Here is a 17,725-nt window from a genome sequence, read left to right as displayed (position 1 = left end):
CTGCTCAAATATCTCCAGAAAGAAGAATTCCATTTGTAACACATAGCAACAAAAATGATATATGCCTTGATTGGACAATTCTGAAAAAGGGACCACATAGATGATATTATTCATGCTGGGCATCAAAATTTTTATCCTAAAAAATAAGAATCCACCCAGGTCAGATAACTTACAGGACAATAATTGATGGGGCCATTACTTAAAACTTCATTTAGACATCATCATATCATTCTTCTTCTTCCATAACATGTCACTATGTATTGCCCGTGTTGATTCAAAAGTTAAAGATGGACACGAAATATGGGGACAAAGAAGTAAAGGCAAGAGTGTGTTAAATACACCCCAGAAAAGACTCAGTAGATAATAACCTGAGTTCAAAATCATGCTAAGATGAGTACCAGAAAAATGTGAGGAGAAACAGAATCTAAATAGCTAAACATAGGGAAGAACAGAACTAGGGAAATTGTCCAGTCAGTAGAGATGGACACGAAAAATGAAATTTACCAGCATGAACTGACCAATGCCCAAAATGACATCTTTCTTATCAGTAATGATTTTTTTTTTTAAGATTTATTTATTCAGAGAGAGTGCGAGAGAGGCAGAGACACAGGCAGAGGGAGAAGCAGGCATCATACAGAGAGCCTGATGTGGGACTTGATCCAGGGTCTCCAGGATCACACCCCGGGCTGCAGGCGGCGCTAAATCGCTGCGCCACCAGGGCTGCCCTCAGTAATGATTTTATAAGCAATGTTCACGTTCCAATTCTTATCCCCATAAGGTCTTACACAGGTGGGCCCAACACTGAAGAAATCCAGTCCCCAGTATACATATATAATTGATCTTAAATATAAGAGACAGGGAAAGCAATGGTTTTCCTTTGTGTTGTAAGATCATGGTAAGGCCTTCTCCCCACTACCCATCTCCCAGGCTCATACCTACTCCAGTTTAAGAGACTGGTTTTGCCTGAAACCAGTGACTTTGTCTTGTGCAATTGATATCATCCCAAGGCCAACCACAGCCTTTTCTATTATAGCAATTAATTAAGTGTAAGATAATAAATTGAGATATAGTCTCAATCCAGGATTTGAGACAGTTCACCCAAACCTCTATTCAAGATTCTCCTCATACTAATTCCTTCTCATAAAACACATACACAAAATACAGAAAACTAAGGTGACTTGAAAAAAAGTAATGTTTTCCTGGGCCTTTACATATTGCAGCTAAATCTAGTACATAACTGTTTAAAAACATTAGAGAAGGATAAATCTCTTTGCTCTCTCTCCTTTGTGATATCTCTGACCAGAAGTTAAACACATACCCTGGAGGAAGCAAAGAACTATTTTTAGATGAGTCTATCAGCAAACACATCCTTCCTGCCTCAGTCACCAATCCCAACAGTTTTCTGAGCTTTTGAAATTGACTATGGGGAGAAGTTTTCTTTGTTAGAGATGATTTTCAGGTTTTGAGGTTATAAACCCTGAATGATAACAGGATTGTTACAATTTGAGAATTAGCAGCTCCTCTTTTGCTTTGCTTTACTGTTTTAAAAATCCTTCAAAAATGTCTGCCTGAAATCAAAGATTTTAGCAGTGTAAAGCTTAAACTTCCAAGTCCCATTAGCCCCTAAGAATTCCTAACAGAAAAGGACATTAATTAAAGTGTCCTCTTAAATAAGCAAATGTGCAAAGATTATATGGCCTAATTATTCATCTGACTAGCTTCTTATAGGTGTTGAAAGGAGAAATAAATGCTCTTAGACAATACTTTGACAAATGTATCTTGCTCCTTGACCTGATTTTTCAGATTCTTACGTGTGGAGTTTTATTGGCACTGGAGCCAATTTTTAGGCACACATCTCTGAAGTTATAATAAAAATTAACGTCATGATTAAATATACAAATATTCATTTTACACCTCATTATACAGAGCACATGTAATTCGTAAAGCAAGGTCATACCATGTTCTTATTACAATCCTTCACTGGGATTGCTCTCAAATTTGCTGATGCTGAAATGGAAGTCAGTAGCTGTTAGGATGAGTACATTTCTGTTATTATGTGTGGCAATAGATAATGATATCCCAAAAAGTGTGAATTTGAAAGATAAATTTCAATAGTTTCAGATGGTCCCCTGAATAAGATAGTGAAATATTTCTTGATATTTAGTATTAGAATATAAATTGATACTTTCATTTCCTCTCTTTTGACAGATGTTCCATTAATGTAGATGATTATTTTACAAAACACTTTTTAAAGAGATAACAATAAAGAAGTGATTAATTATGTGAGATCTTCAAGGCTTACCCTTGATTGCTTTCATTGTAACCAAAGTAGAAAATCCCATTAGTATGGTGGTACTGATTATTCAAAACAGTGAAATCTAGCCTTAAATACTAAAAGCAGCAGTAGGGAGAAACAAAGTCTAGATGAAAAAGAGAGAAAGAAAAACTGTCCCTGTCAGTGAGATGATCCACTTAAACACTAACAAATCAGGCCATTTATATTTTCCTTTTCAATGGGATGACCCTCAACTCACATCCAAGTTCCTTGAAGAGGAAACTAAGAAATGAATTTGGTCTCCTTTTTAATGTGTCTTAGATTTGCTACTTTGCCTTTTTACTGTTCTCCAAGCACTGCCAAGCAAACATGTCCAAATTAAATAGTGATGGATTCTGCTCAAGATGACATAGAACATTCACATGTTGATGTAAACATTTGACTCCAAGAATATAGCATTAACAGATAATATATCTTAGCAAGACAATTTTTAAAGCCATCAACAAGCTCAACTATAAGTTAAAAGCCTTGATGACTGATCTGTGAAATTCCAGTATGACCACTGGTGGAAATTCAAGTAGCTGAAAATATTAGATGTTACTGGACTGAGAGCCCAGGCAGTTGGTCAAGGCAACAAGATGTTACATATAAACCTAATGGTAATCACAAATCAAAACTAGTTATAGATAAGCAAAACAATGAAAAGAATTATATCACTATAATTATATCACTATATTAGTATATTAATTAACTAATTAGTATATCAGTATTATATCACTAAAGAGAGCCAGCAGACCATGAGAGAAGACAGCAAAAGAAAAAAGAAACAAAACTATAAAAACAACCGTAAAACAAGAAACAAAATGGCAATAAGTACATACCTATCAATAATTACTTTGAATGGGGATGCCTGGGTGTCTCAGCCATTGAGCACCTGCCTTCACCTCAGGGTGTGATCCCAGGATTCGGGATCGAGTCCTGCAGCGGGTTCCTTGTGAGGAGCCTGCTTCTCCCTCTACCTATGTCTCTGCCTCTCTCTCTCTCTCTCTCCATGTCTCTCATGAATAAATAAATAAAATCTTAAAAAAATAATTACTGTGAATCCAAATGAACTAAATACTCCAATCAAAAGACATAGAGTTACAGAGTGGATAAAAAAGCAAGACTCATCTATATGCTGCTTATAAGAGTGTCATTTCAGATTTAAAGACACATGCAAATTCAAAGTAAAGAGATGGGAAAGCATTTATCACGCAAATGGAAGGGGAAAAAAGCTGGAATAGAAATACTTATGCTGGACAAAATAGAATTTAAATAATAGATTGTAATGAGAGAAAAAGAAAGACACTATATAATCATAAAGGGAACAATTCAATAAAAATACACAATTACAAATATTTATGCACTCACCATGCAAACACCCAAATCATAAAGCAACTAATAAAAAACATAAAGAGAATAACCAATAGTAACACAATAATAGTAGGGGAATTTAACACCCCACTTGCATAAATGGATAAATCATCCAAACAGAAAATTAATAAGGAAATTGTGAATGACACATTGAACTAGAAGGATATAACAGATACATTCAGAATGGTTCATCCCAACAGCAGAATACACATTCTTTTCAAGTGCATATGGAACATTCTCTAAAATAAATCATCTATTAGGCCACAAAACAAACGTCAACAAATTTTTAAAAACTGAGGTTATACCATATATCTTTTCTGACCAAAACACTTGAAACTATAAATCAACCACAAGAAAAAATATGTAAGAACACAAGTATATGGAGGTTAAATAACATGCTACTAAGCAATTAATGAGCCAACCAAGAAATCAAAAAGGAAATAAAAAAATACAGGGAGACAAATGAAAATGTAAATAAAATGGTCCAAAATCTTTGGGGTGCAGCAAAAGCTATTCTAAGTGGGAAGTTTATAGCAATATAAGCCTCCCTCAAGAAGCAAGAAAAATTTCAACTCAATAGAGATTATTATGAAAACATAGCCAATAAACTGGACAACCTAGAAGACATGGATAAATTCCTAGAAACATATAAACTACCAAAACTAAACCAGAAAGAAATAGAAAATTGGAACTGACTGATTAACAGCAATGAAATTGAATCAGTAATCAAAAAACTCATACAAATGAAAGTCCAGAACCAGATGGCTTCACAGGTGAATTCTACCAAACATTTAAAGAAGAGCTAACATCTTCTTAAACTATTCCAAAAAAAAAAAAAAGAAGAAGAAGAAGAAGAAGGAAAGCTTCCAAACTCATTCTATGAAGCCAGCATTACCTTAATACCAAAATCAGATAAAGACACTACCAAAAAACAGAACTACAGGCCATATCTTGATGAACATAAATGCAAAGAATTCTCAACAAGATATTAGCAAACTGAATCCAATAATACATTTAAAAAATCATTCACCACAATCAAATGGGATTTATCCTTGGGATGCAAGGGTATTTCAATATTCAATTGAAATTACGAATCAATCAACATGATACATCAACAAGAGAAAGGATAAAAACCAAATGATCATTTCAATAGATGCAGAAAAAGCATATGACAAAGTACAACATCTGTTCATTATTAAAACCCTCAACAAGGTAGGTTTTGAGAGAACATGCCTCAACATAATAAAGGCCATATATGAAAAACCCACAGCTAACATCATATTCAATGGTGAAAAACTGAGAGCTTTTGTTCTAAGAACAGGAACAAACCAAAGATGTCCACTCTCACCACTTTTATTCAACATAATACTGCAAGTCTTAGCCACAGCAATCAGACAACAAAAAGAGATAAAAGGTATCCAAAATGATAGGGAAGAAATAAAACAGTCACTATTTGCAGATGACATGATACTAGATTTAGAGTATTCAAAACATTCCACCAAAAAACTACTACAACTGATTAACAAATTCAGGATGTTTGAAGGATATAAAGTCAATATACAGAAATCCACGGCATTTCTATATACTAGTAATGACATAGCAAAAAGCAAAATTAAGGAAAGAATCCCATTTAGAATTGCACCAAAATAATAAAACACCTAGGAATAAACTTAACCAAGGAGATGAAAAACCTATACTCTGAAAACTATAAAACACTGATGAAAGAAATTGAAGATGACACAAACAAATGGAAAGATATTCCATACCCATGGAGTAGAAGAACAAATACTCTTAAAATGTCCATACTACTGAAAACAATCTACAGATTTAATACAATCCCTATCAATATACTGACAGTATTTTTCAGAGAACTAGAATTATCCGAAAATTTGTATAGAAATGAAAATACCTCAAATAGCCAAAGCAATATTGAAAAAGAAAAACAAAAACTAGAGGTATCACAATCCAATTTCAAGATGTACTACAAAGCTGCAGTAATCAAAACAATATGGTTCTGACACAAAAACAGACATGTTGATCAATGGAACAGAATAGAAAACCCAGAAATAAACTCCTGATTACATGGTCAATGAATCTACAACAAAAGAAGCAAGAATATATAATGGGAAAAAGTCTCTTCAGTAAATGGTAATGGGAAAGCTGGACAGCTACATGTGAAAAAATGAAACAGGACCCATTTCTTATACCATACACAAAAATAAACTCAAAATGGATTAAAGACTTAAATGTGAGACATGAAACCATAATAATCCTAGAAGACAGCACCAGCAGTAATTTGTCAACCACAGCAATGTTTTTCTAGATATGCCTCCTGAGGTAGGGAAAATAAAAGCAAAAATAAACTATTGGAAATCCATAAAAATAAAAAGGTTATGTACAATAAAGGAATAAATCAACAAAACTAAAACAAAATGAATGGGAGAAAATATTTGCAAATGATATATCCAATAAAGAGTTAGTATATAAAATATATAAAGAACCCATATAATCCAAACCCCAAAAAACAAATAATCCAATTAAAAAACGGACAGAAGACATGAACAGATATTTTTCCAAAGAAGACATCTAGATGGCCAACAGACACATGAAAAAATGATCAATATCACTCACCATCAGGGAAATGCAAATCAAAACCACAATGAGACATGACCTCACACTTGTGAAAGTAGCTAAAATAAAAAATACAAGAAAGAAGTGTTGCCAAGGATGTGAAGAAAAAGGAACTTTATGCACTATTGCTGGGAATGCAAACTGGTGCAGCTACTGTGAAATACAGTATGGAGTTTCCTTAAAAAATTAAAAATAGAAATATTATATGATCCAGTAATTCCACAACTGGTTATCTACCCAAAAAATATCAAAACATTAATTTGAAAAGACATATGTACCCCTATGTTTATTGCAGTATTATTTATAATAGACAAATTATGAAAGCAGCCATAGTTTAGATGAATGGATAAAAAAGAAGTGGAGGTACATAGTATATATTTAATATATGCATACAATATATACAATGCATGTGTGTATACACTCACACACATACATACATACACCATAGAATATTATTCAGCCATTAAAAAGAATGAAATCTTGCTACTTGCAATGACATGGATGGATCTGGAGAGTATAATGCTAAGTGAATAAGTCAGAGAAAAACAAATACCATATTATTTCACTCATATGCAGAATTTAAGAAAAAACAAGAATAAAAGAGACAAACCAAGAAACAGATTCTTAACTATAAAGAACAATCTGAGGGTTATAGAGGGTAGTGAGTGAGAGAATAGGTGAAAGAGGTGAAGAGGATTAAGAGTACAATTATCATGATGAGTACTGAGTAATGTATAAAATTACTGAGTCATTATATCATACACCTGAAACTAAGGTAACACTGAATGTTAACTATACTAGAATTAAAATAAATAAACAAAATTTTTAAAATAAGAACTTAAGCAGAAAGCAAAAAGTCCCAAAATATCAATTACTGAAATAAATATAAAGCTAATAATACACCTATGAAACTGCAAATATTAAGTTGGATTATTCTTTTTTAATATTTTATTTATTTATTCATGAGAGACACACAGAAAGAGAGAGACAGACAGAGAGAGAGAGAGAGGCATAGACACAGGCAGAGGGAGAAGCAGGCTCCATGCAGGAAGCCCGATGTGGAACTCGATCCCGGGACTCCAGGATCACACCCTGGGCCGAAGGCAGGCGCTAAACCTCTGAGCCACCCAGGGATCCCAAGTTGGATTATTTTTAACCCAGCTTTATGTTGCTTTTAAGAAGTACATTGAAAACATAACACAGAAAAATATATCTTGCAAATAATTATAAGGAAGCTGTAGTGACAACAGTCTTAGCAGACAAAAGAGAACTTAGGGAAAAATCATTGATAGAGATATAGAAGAAGATTACAATGAAAATAATCCAGCAAGAAGATATAACAAATGAGCCTATACCTAAAATCACAGTTTGAAATATACTTTTTCTGAAAAAATATCATAATTGCAAGGATAATACATCCAAATCATTTGGGGGAAATTTTAACACAGGTCAATCAGAAGCTGATAGTTCAAGCTTTTTAAAAAACGGCATGCATATAGAAAATTGAACAACAAAATCACCAAGGTCAAGCTTAGAGGTGTGTGTGTGTGTGTGTGTGTGTGTGTGTGTGTATGTGTTTGGGTTTTTTTAATACACATACATATACCAAGAAAATATACTCTTTTCAAGTACACATGGAGCAATTACAATTACAAGATTATCCATTCTCAAGGTCCCAAAGGAATCCTTAAAATATTTTTAGAAAAATGATATCACTTATATCACATAATTCATCATGGTTAAATTAATAATTAAAAATGAAAAGACCATTAAAATTAAAATGGGAAAATTTAAATGGACTGCTAAATAACTTGTGAACTAAAAAGAGAAGTCTTTTAGAAGTTAGGAAACCTTTGCAAAAGAATGATAATGATAGCATTACATATCAATAGATATTAGATGAAGCTAAAGTGGCAATTCAAGAGAAATTATTAGCATGTTGACATTCTTTTTCTGTCCTCAGACCCAGAGAAAATTACCATGGTAGATCAGATTGTTCCAAGCACACGGGATCTCAAAAGGAAAGAGATGGGATCTCACTCTTTCCTCCTTTAGCTCCTCACTATAGTCTCATTCACTCTTTTTCCACTTTAACCTCATCCCTAGAAGCCATATGGATGTTTCTTAGTCATGTGGAAAGGAAATATACTTTATACCATGATTTAGGAAGTGTAAAATATGTGTTGGCTTAATATTTTCAAAAAATAGCATCCTCCTAACATTAGAGACCTATAGTGTTATCATCTACCAACTGCTAGATAAGAAAGGAATTATACTGAAACAGAAAATTGTTTCCCTTGTCCTGAGGAACCTAGAGCCTAGGTGACATATTAAGACCTAGCCACAACAAAACAACTCTCCACATAGGGCAATAAGTCAGGGTATCACAAGTATGATGTTGGAATGCATTCAGAGTTTGAGTGAAAGAAGGTCATTCAAATCAGTCATTCAAATCAGAGCATGTAGATAAGAGGGGGAAGTGATAAGACCCTGAAGACTTGGTAAAAGTACAATAGATAGGGGAGGGGCATTGTGATTCAGGGTAATACAGGGAGAATGATGAAAGTTAGGAAACACACTTATTGATGAGACACAGAGCAGATCCATTTAACTAGAGCTGGGAATTCAGGTTTCTTTGTAAGTCATGGGAGATTTGCCTGGAAGAGCTAATTGAGGCAAAGTTGGCAATAGGCTCAGCTATGAGTAGGGGACTCTAAATGTTTCTTTAAATATCTGAACTCTGATATCTAAAGCAAAAGAAACCCACTAAAGGGTTTTTTAATTTAAATTCAATTAATTAACATTTAGTATATTATTAAATTTAGAGGTAGAATTCAGTGACTCATCAGTCTTATATAATACCCAATGCTCATATCATCTGCCCTCCTTAAGGTTAGTTACCAGTTAGTTACCCCATCCCTCTAACCCCTTCCCTCCAGCAACACTCAGCTTGTTTCCTATGATTAAGAGTCTCTTATAATTTTTCTCCCTCTGATTTCATCTTGTCTTATTTTTCCCTCCATTCCCCTATGATATCCTGATTTGTTTCCTAAATTCCACATGAGATCATATGATAACTGTCTTTCTCTGTTGACTTATTTTGCTTAAAATAATACCCTCTAGCTCCATCCACATCACTGCAAATGGCAAGATTTCTTTTTTTCAATGGCTGAGTAATACTCCATTATATATACATATATATCTCACATCTTCTTTATCCATTCATCTGTTGATGGACCTCTGGGCTCTTTCCACAGATTAGCTATTGCCAAATAGACATTTATAGCAGCAAATAGACATTGCTCCTATAAACCTTAGGGTGCAGGTGCTTCTTCAGATCACTACATTTGTAGTTTTGGGGTAGATAACCTAATAGTTTAATTGCTGAGTCATTGGATAGGTCTATTTTCAACTTCTTGAGGAAACTCCACACTGTTTTTCAGAGTGGCCTTACCAGCTTGCATTCCCACCAACAGTGTAAGAGGGTTCCCCTTTTTCCGCACCCCTGCCAACATCTATTGCTTCCTGACTTGTTAATTTTAGACATTCTGACCAGTATGAGGTGATATCTCATTAGGAAACCTACTAAAATTTTAATGAGGAAAATGCCATAGTTGAAGCAGTTCTTTAACACTCCATTTGGAAACAGCATGCAAGTAAAAAAAGGGAGCATGTGAGGCAGGAAAAAGGGCTAAGTCATGTACAAATCACTCAATTTGTCAGTTGAGTGAACTGAGACAGATTCAGTGACATGCCCCAAACCTCATGGACAATAGGGCAAGGAGTGAACATCAAGACTGTTAACCAATCACCTTGCAAATTTCTATTAATCTGTGCCATTCCTTCCAGGAATTATCTTAGGCAGAATTAAAGTATGTGAAACTTGTGCCCAAGTCCTACTACTTTCTCTTTCCTCCCAATTCCGTCACCCTAGCCCCTTCCTCCTCATCCCACATCACAGAAATCTCTTCTCAGCCATCCAAAGCCCTGAAAACTGATTTTTGCTAAGGTACAAATGTCTAATAACATTCTGATGAATTATTTCATTCTGAGTTACCTGGTTTCAAGATTTAACACAGAGGAAAGATACTCTAAATGAAAACATCAAGACATGTTTTGATTTTTAAAAAAATCTTCCTGAAGAGCCTGAAAACACAGGCACATGGGGGGCCTCCTATTCATGACCATCCCCATTTGTGGAAAATTACTCTAGAAATATATTTATACTCTATCGTCCTATCAATATAGGAGACAAAGTAATGCTAGAGAAAGTAAGAGGAAAGAGAATATGGTTTGCAGCCCACAGGGAATGCTGGTGAATCAAGCTGTGAAAATAACTTGCAAACCTCACAAGTTATTACTATAGCAATGAAGTATGGCATTGAATCATTATACAACAATCTCCCTGAGTCTTTGGATATTGTTTTCTCATTTTCATTCAAAAGAAGCAATTCTTGTTTTTTTAGAGTAAATAAACGCAAACAATCTTTGGGTTGAGGAGGCCACCACTAGAAAGGATAGAGTTCAGTCTACAAACAGATCCAGAAATTTTGGTGGTCAGCAAAGGGAAGTATCCAAAAGTGTGGTTTGGCAATAAAAAAATTAAATTATATAACTACATTGACTCTCAATCTCTCTCTCTCTCTCCTCTCTCTCTCTCTCTCTCTCTCTATATATATATATATACACATATATATATATATATTACTAGTCAAATTTCATTATAGGAATGATTATTTTGCTAAAAACTCTGTATAAATATTTGCTATAATTTTGTGGATTTGCATTTACCCAAACCAGCACAATTTTCATCTGAGCATCCATTATCATATTAACATAGACCTTTCTTTGATCTGACACTCCAGAAAAAAGCTTAGTGGAAAAAGGAGAAGTCATAATTCCCTCCTGTTGGGTGTTGAGCTCTGTGGTCTACCTTTGTCCGATACTTGTCATGACTACTGGAAAATGAGCAAAACTTCTCAATGAACAAAATTGAGATAGGTCTTCTTTAATTTTGGAGTTACCATCAGGCTCTCTTCTTCCCAAGGATTTCTACCCACCTCCCAAACCCAATTATGTTGCTGCTTAAAATACCATGTACTTGATAACTAACCCATTTCCCAATTTGTCATAAACCTAATAGTCAACTTTCTTGCCAGTGACCTTTGGGTGATTTTAAGGGATACTAGTTTATAAAAATTCTCAATCTCCAGCTAAAAACCATAACAGTGTCCTTTAACCTAATTCAACAGCTCAAGAAAGTAATAGAGTAACATTTCTTTGCTGAATCAATACTGCATTAAAGAAAGGTGCTATCACTGAAAAGTTATGAATACAAAACAGCTCAATGATGTATTAGTGTCATTGCTTGCTGTCTCTTTCAGTTTGCTTGCATTACTGAATATAAACAGAAAATAACCCTTCTCATGTTTAGATTTGTCAGTGAGATCCAATTGGTATTCCATTCTGCCTTGTGTAAAGGTGTTTTACATCTTCCATTCAATGTACTGCAGATACGAAGGAAGCAACCTAAATATCAGAACACAGTGATCACACTGGTCAGAACTTGAAGGTTATTTAGTATTGGTTTGTCCATTCTCAAGGAATTCATGTTTTAGAAACCATTTAGTAACTTATTTACCAAAGAAGGCAAATTATTCCTGCCAAGACTCTCTTTGCTTTGTGATTCAGGAAGTCACAAAGCAATTTTTTCAAGGTCACTTAACACCAAGTTAGATATAATCTTCAAAAAGTAGGCTGTTTTAAAAGTCCATATCCTTGATAGGTAAGCACACTTACATATCAACAAGGAGGAGATAAGCACCTAAACAGAAGTCATAACACCCTGCAGTAATGCAAGTTTATTAAAACATTCTCATCCATCCCGTCAGATAGTAAATTAGCAAAATTATTCTGAAAAATAATTTGGTAACTTCATATCAAAATTCTTAAAAATATTTTATCCTGTGATAAAGTAATTTCATATCTAGAAGTTTACCCAAAGGTGAAAAAATTTCAGGCATAGATAAAAATGCTATTGTGTGATCTCTGAAAGGATTGACTATATCATTATTAGATCCCTGGGAAATGAGACATTACCAACAATAATTGATCGTCCAGAGTAGGCAATATAGCCAATTCTCCAGCATAATATGTGGCATATAGTAAAAACTCAAAAAAGAAATATTTGTTGACTGATGAAATATATAAGTGAATGTTTATTTTCAAAATCAGTGCTATTCAAATTGTGGTCCAGTGGTCGGCAACACCAGCATCACTCAGGAGCTTATTAGAAATGCACATTGGGGGTCCCAAGCCCAGACCTATTAATTCATAACCTTAAGGGCCAAGAAAACTACTTTAATAAGCCCTCTAAGAGATTCTGATACAGGCAATAGTAAAGCATGAGGCTAGAATACCGTGTACTCTTCAAAAATCAAAATTTCTGCGCAGTCCTGGTGGCTCAGCGGTTTAACGCCACCTTCAGCCCAGGGTGTGATCCTGGAGACCCGGGATCAAGTTCCACATTGAGCTCCCTGCATGGAGCCTGCTTCTCCCTCTGCCTGTGTCTCTGCCTCTATCTCTCTCTGTGTCTCTCATGAATAAATAAATAAAATCTTTTTTTTTTAATCAAAATGTCTTGGCTTCATTTTACTTTATTTACTTCTTTTTTTTTTTTTTAAGACAGAAAGAGTGAATAGTGAGGAAGAGCAGAGGAAGAGGGAGAGAGAGAATCTCAAGCAGGTTCCACATCCAGCACTAAGCTTTATACGGGGCTTGATCTCATGACCCTGAGATCATGACTGGAGCTGAAGTCAAGAGTCTAACACTTAACTGACTGAACCACCCAGATGCCCCTCAGCTTCATTTTACTTTTAACAATTTTTTTTTCTAACTCTACCTCTACCACCAGAGTGAGCTATTGAAGATTCTCTCAACAGCAGAAACCTAGCTCCCTTTAAGCCCAGATTCCTCTAGAAACCAAACACGGAAAGAAGCCAAAAAGCAGGGAAGACTGAATTTCCCTTGTCGAATTTTATTAGGATCCCTGCTAGAAATTGTGATTGAAAGTCTTTGGGTTCTGGAGGCAGAACTGTAGAAATTCTGGCTAAAGTACTTACTAATTTGGCATCTTAAACAAGTTACTTAGCTTCTTTTAGCTTCAGTTCCTTCAGCTATACAATAGGGCTAGAGATATCTATATGTCAGTGTTTTAGTGTGTGAGTTAAATAATATAAAGTCTATGTTAAATAATATAAATTATAGCCTTGAATAGCAAATGGTAAATCCTCAACAAACATTAATCCCTTTCCTTAAATCAGTGGTCTCTTTAAGACACTGCGTCTATGCTTAGTAGGCAGGAAATCATGTCAAGACATATCTTACCATTTTTTATATCTGTCACAGTGTTGGACACATGCTAGGCTATTTATAATTACTTAACGATTGATCAATTGAAGAGTATGCAAGTTAGAGTGAGGCAAGGTTAAAGAACCCAGAGTTCTGAACCTCACCATACCATATTAAACATTTGAGTAAGAAGCACAATGCTTAGAAAGCCTCTTGCCACTCAAAGAAAATGTCTGTGAATACATCAAATTTACAACCCCGTACCTATATTGCCACCCTCCACTCTTAGCTTTACTTCTAGACACAATTAGATCTCTTCAAATATCTGGCAGGCTGCCTCTAAAGCAGAAAAACCCTGGATGATATTTACCAAGCCATAATAGAAGATAACACACAACTTCCAGATGTCCCTTGGAAGTATTGGAAACACTCAAAAGATAAAAGCTAAAGGAATTTAGTATTTTTCCCAAATTGGCAACACAAATTGAGAAGATGACATTATAAGACCAATTTGAACATAGAACAGAAAAATCTATCAAAATATGGCACTGAATCCTTCTTTGGGAACCTATTATAAGCCAGAAGTTTTTGTGAAAAGAGACTCTATTCTTCAACATAATGAACCCTCCACATTTCAACCTAACTCCTCTGAGAAGAAACACGTGCACACACATGCCTGATGTGAAATGAGAGCAGATGGACAAAGCTATTTAGTACTAATTCCATTCCTACCACTGCAGTACTGCTTGAAAGCAAAAGGGCAAGTTGTGGTCCTTGCCATCGAGGAGCTTATAGACCAGTAGGTAGTCACATAAACATGTCAATGAAAAGAAGAATTACAGGCACCTTTATAGGTATTGGATCAGGATATAGCAGGTGCACAGAAAAGAAAGATTCAGTCTGGGGGAAAGAGAGGAGTTTTAAATGGTTTATCATGAGATAAATCTCTAAAGATGAGCAGGTCCTCTCAAGCCTTACTATTCAATTTGGTCTATAGACCAGCAACATTATGTGGGAGCTTGCTGGAAATGTAAAACTCAGGATTTACCCCAGATCTACTGAATCAAAATTCATTCTTATGTTTTAACAAAATCTAGAATATTCTAGGCCACATATACCTTTGAGAAATGCTAGTATAAAGCAATTCCTAAGGAGTGTTAGAGGCAGAAAACAGAATGCAGTAGGTTGATTAAATGAGATATCAAGATAGTGCAGGCCAAAAGTTAAAAATTGAACTATATAATCCAAATTCAGCCCACATATGTACTTTGTTAGGACTGTCCAGTGTTTTAAACACTGAGATATTTCAAATGGAAATCCAGATTTCCTGCTTTTCTTGGAAAACAAAATCAGATGTTTTAGCGAAACTGGACCCCCACTCCCATATGACAGCAAAGGGCATAATAGTGTCAGTTTCAGACAAAGGTAAGCCCATGATTACCTTATATTTAACCCTCTTTGCTCATTTTCACTACTGACTCGCTGGTCTCCAACAAATATTTGAAACTGTGACCCTTGGAAACAACTTCACTTTATAGAAACTGAGCAAGGACTGAAGAGAAAGAAATAAGACAGCAACTAAAGGAGAATATAGAGTTGTAAAGGAATTCTTTCCTTGAATATGTTTTAGGCAATGAAGGATATGTCTACAGAAAAAGAGAGGGTAGAAATGTTGGAGAGAGGAATAAGAAACCTAATTCTGGTAGAATAAAGGAGATAACATGAAGAGCACAGAAGGCTTAGCCGACCTCTTCCCCTGGGGCAAGATGAAGGAGACAAGGTGGTTCATATATAATTTTTCAGTTTACACAGAAGGCTAAAGGGTTGCTGCCTGAGAATGCCATACTATCTGTACATTAAGAGGTAAGATCAACTACTGAAAGTGAAGCAGCACTAATGGGAAACTCAGATGAGAGGTGAACTTTTAGGACAGCCATCTACTGTGGGTAATGGGAGCAGGAAATCACTGACACATGAAGAATTTTTCAAGTGATCTTGGGAGCCTTGCTGATGTCAGGGAGCAGGGAAGAGAAAAGAGCAACCTCAGTAACACTGTGATGCCCTGGGGTTCTTCCCCCACCCCACCAGCTGCAATGAAAGACCCAGGAATGAGAAAGTGGATGTTTGGATGGGCCTCTGTTTGCAGGGTAAACACAGAAGAAGGTTTACCCTGCAAACATAGGCCAGGTACAGAGAGTGTTAAGACTGGCTGAAGTGATCTACCACAAGATCTTGGGTACACTGAAAATGAAAGAAAACTCTGAAAGTAATAATAAACTTGAAGAAGAAAGAGGGACTAGAAGAGCTAGAGGTTCCAGTGGCTCAAGAAGGAGGGATTTAAAGAGCAAACCAGTAGTCACTGGTGGAGTCAGGATTTCAGGGCAGGGTGTCTGACTGCAAAATCTGTATCCTTTTTTGCTATAACCCTCCATCTCTATGAGTTACATAGAAATTCAAGGATAGGCCTCCACTTTTCTGACATGGTGCAAGTGCAGTTTATTTGCCCTGGAAGCCGTGCTGGGAATCACCAGGAAGTCATATACATGTGGTTAAAGAAGCTGGTTGCTTTCACTTCTGTTGTCTCCTCTGCTTCCCGTGATTCCTCATTTCTTCATGTCAGCTGTTTTTGATATTCTATTAAAGTCTTCAAAGTAAAACCAGAGCAGGGATATTTATATATCATCATCTCTAAACCTGCCAGTTCAAAACAGGACAAATAAACAACTGTTATACAAGTTCCGTGTGTTGTTAAAGAGGCAGAGCTGTCAACACTGATATTTCTGGCTTCAAATTACCACCTTTGTAATTATAAAAGACTCTGTTGTGCATCCTGTGGATATTCATTAAACTATCATGATGATAATAATAACCATTATTTTTACTCTTTCTATTAACACTGAAACATTTGAGGCTTCGGAATGCAAATAGCAAAAATACTACCTGGAGAGTGGGCCCACTGAGAATCAAAAAGTGATTTTTAAATATCTACTAACTCTCATCTTATATCAGTGATTATTACTGCCATTAAAACTACTGTTTATATTTGCGTAGTGATTTTTTTTCAAGTGACTTTCTCATGTTTTATTTTACTTCATTCAATTCACATAAGTAAAAATATAGTAACGCAGGCTTTGAAAGAGTATAGTCCCCGACATGTAATGGGTTTGAAACTGTAATACAGCAAACTCTCAGTAAGTGGAGAGTTTCTAAACTCTGCCTTAGCAATTGAGGGAAAATTCTTAATTGAGGAAGGCAAGAAAGAACTGGAGAAAAAGAAACAGTTGAGCAATGGGGAAATGTGTTCCAGGCTGCATTCACCCCAGAAAGCACATTTCCTCTGCCTAAATTTGGGAAACAGAGAGAAGAAAGGCATTCAGGAGTCTATAAACCCATCCCTATTACAACTGCAGAAGATATTGTGTACAAGGCAATTGCATTTTGCAAATCATTCCCTATTAAGAATTAGACAATTCTGTACCATAATCAAAAAGGATAAAAGTGGGGGGGGAGGGAAACTAAAGATATCCATTTGGTTATCTCCATGTAGTAAAGTAAGACCCATTGCTGAACTTTAATTACAAACTTAATGTGGCTGCATAAAAACAGACCAGGATGCACTATAATAGTCTATCAGTTTTGATATCAAAAAAATAAAAAATGTTTATTCAATAACAGCCATTAAGTATCGGTATGAAACATACAAGTAAGGGATGTTAAATCATCAGGATGAAAAGGGGTCCTGGGCAGCCCGGGTGGCTCAGCGGTTTAGCACCACCCTCAGCCCAGCGCGTGATCGTGGAGACCTGGGATCGAGTCCCACAGCAGACTCCCTGCATGGAGCCTGCTTCTCCCTCTGCCTGTGTCTCTGTCTCTCTGTCTCTGTCTCTGTCTCTCTCTCTGTCTCTCATGAATAAATAAAATCTTAAAAAAAAAAGAAAAGAAAAGAAAAGAAAAGAAAAGAAAAGAAAAGAAAAGAAAAGAAAAGAAAAGAAAAGAAAAGAAAAGGGGGTCCTGGTCAGCCAGATATTTCATAAGCCACCTGTTAGCTTTTCGTCC

General features: G+C 35.6%; 1 long non-coding RNA gene across 3 annotated transcripts in view; it reads right to left on the bottom strand.

Moving 5' to 3' along the window:
* LOC144293974 (uncharacterized) overlaps positions 1 to 17,725 on the bottom strand; it is a 129,870-nt gene that overhangs the window by 34,873 nt on the left and 77,272 nt on the right. Inside the window, exon 5 of one of the 3 annotated variants that reach the window (XR_013361327.1) lies at positions 16,141 to 16,363. The exons of the other annotated variants lie outside the window; for them this stretch is intronic. This is a non-coding gene — a long non-coding RNA (uncharacterized LOC144293974). Of the gene's footprint in view, positions 1 to 16,140; positions 16,364 to 17,725 lie in introns of those variants that run through there. 3 annotated transcript variants of the gene reach the window in all.

The sequence above is a fragment of the Canis aureus genome, chromosome 22, assembly GCF_053574225.1.
Source record: "Canis aureus isolate CA01 chromosome 22, VMU_Caureus_v.1.0, whole genome shotgun sequence".
Lineage (NCBI taxonomy): Eukaryota > Metazoa > Chordata > Mammalia > Carnivora > Canidae > Canis > Canis aureus.
Note: the sequence above shows the minus strand (reverse complement) of the source record. Positions and strands in the feature narration are given on the sequence as shown.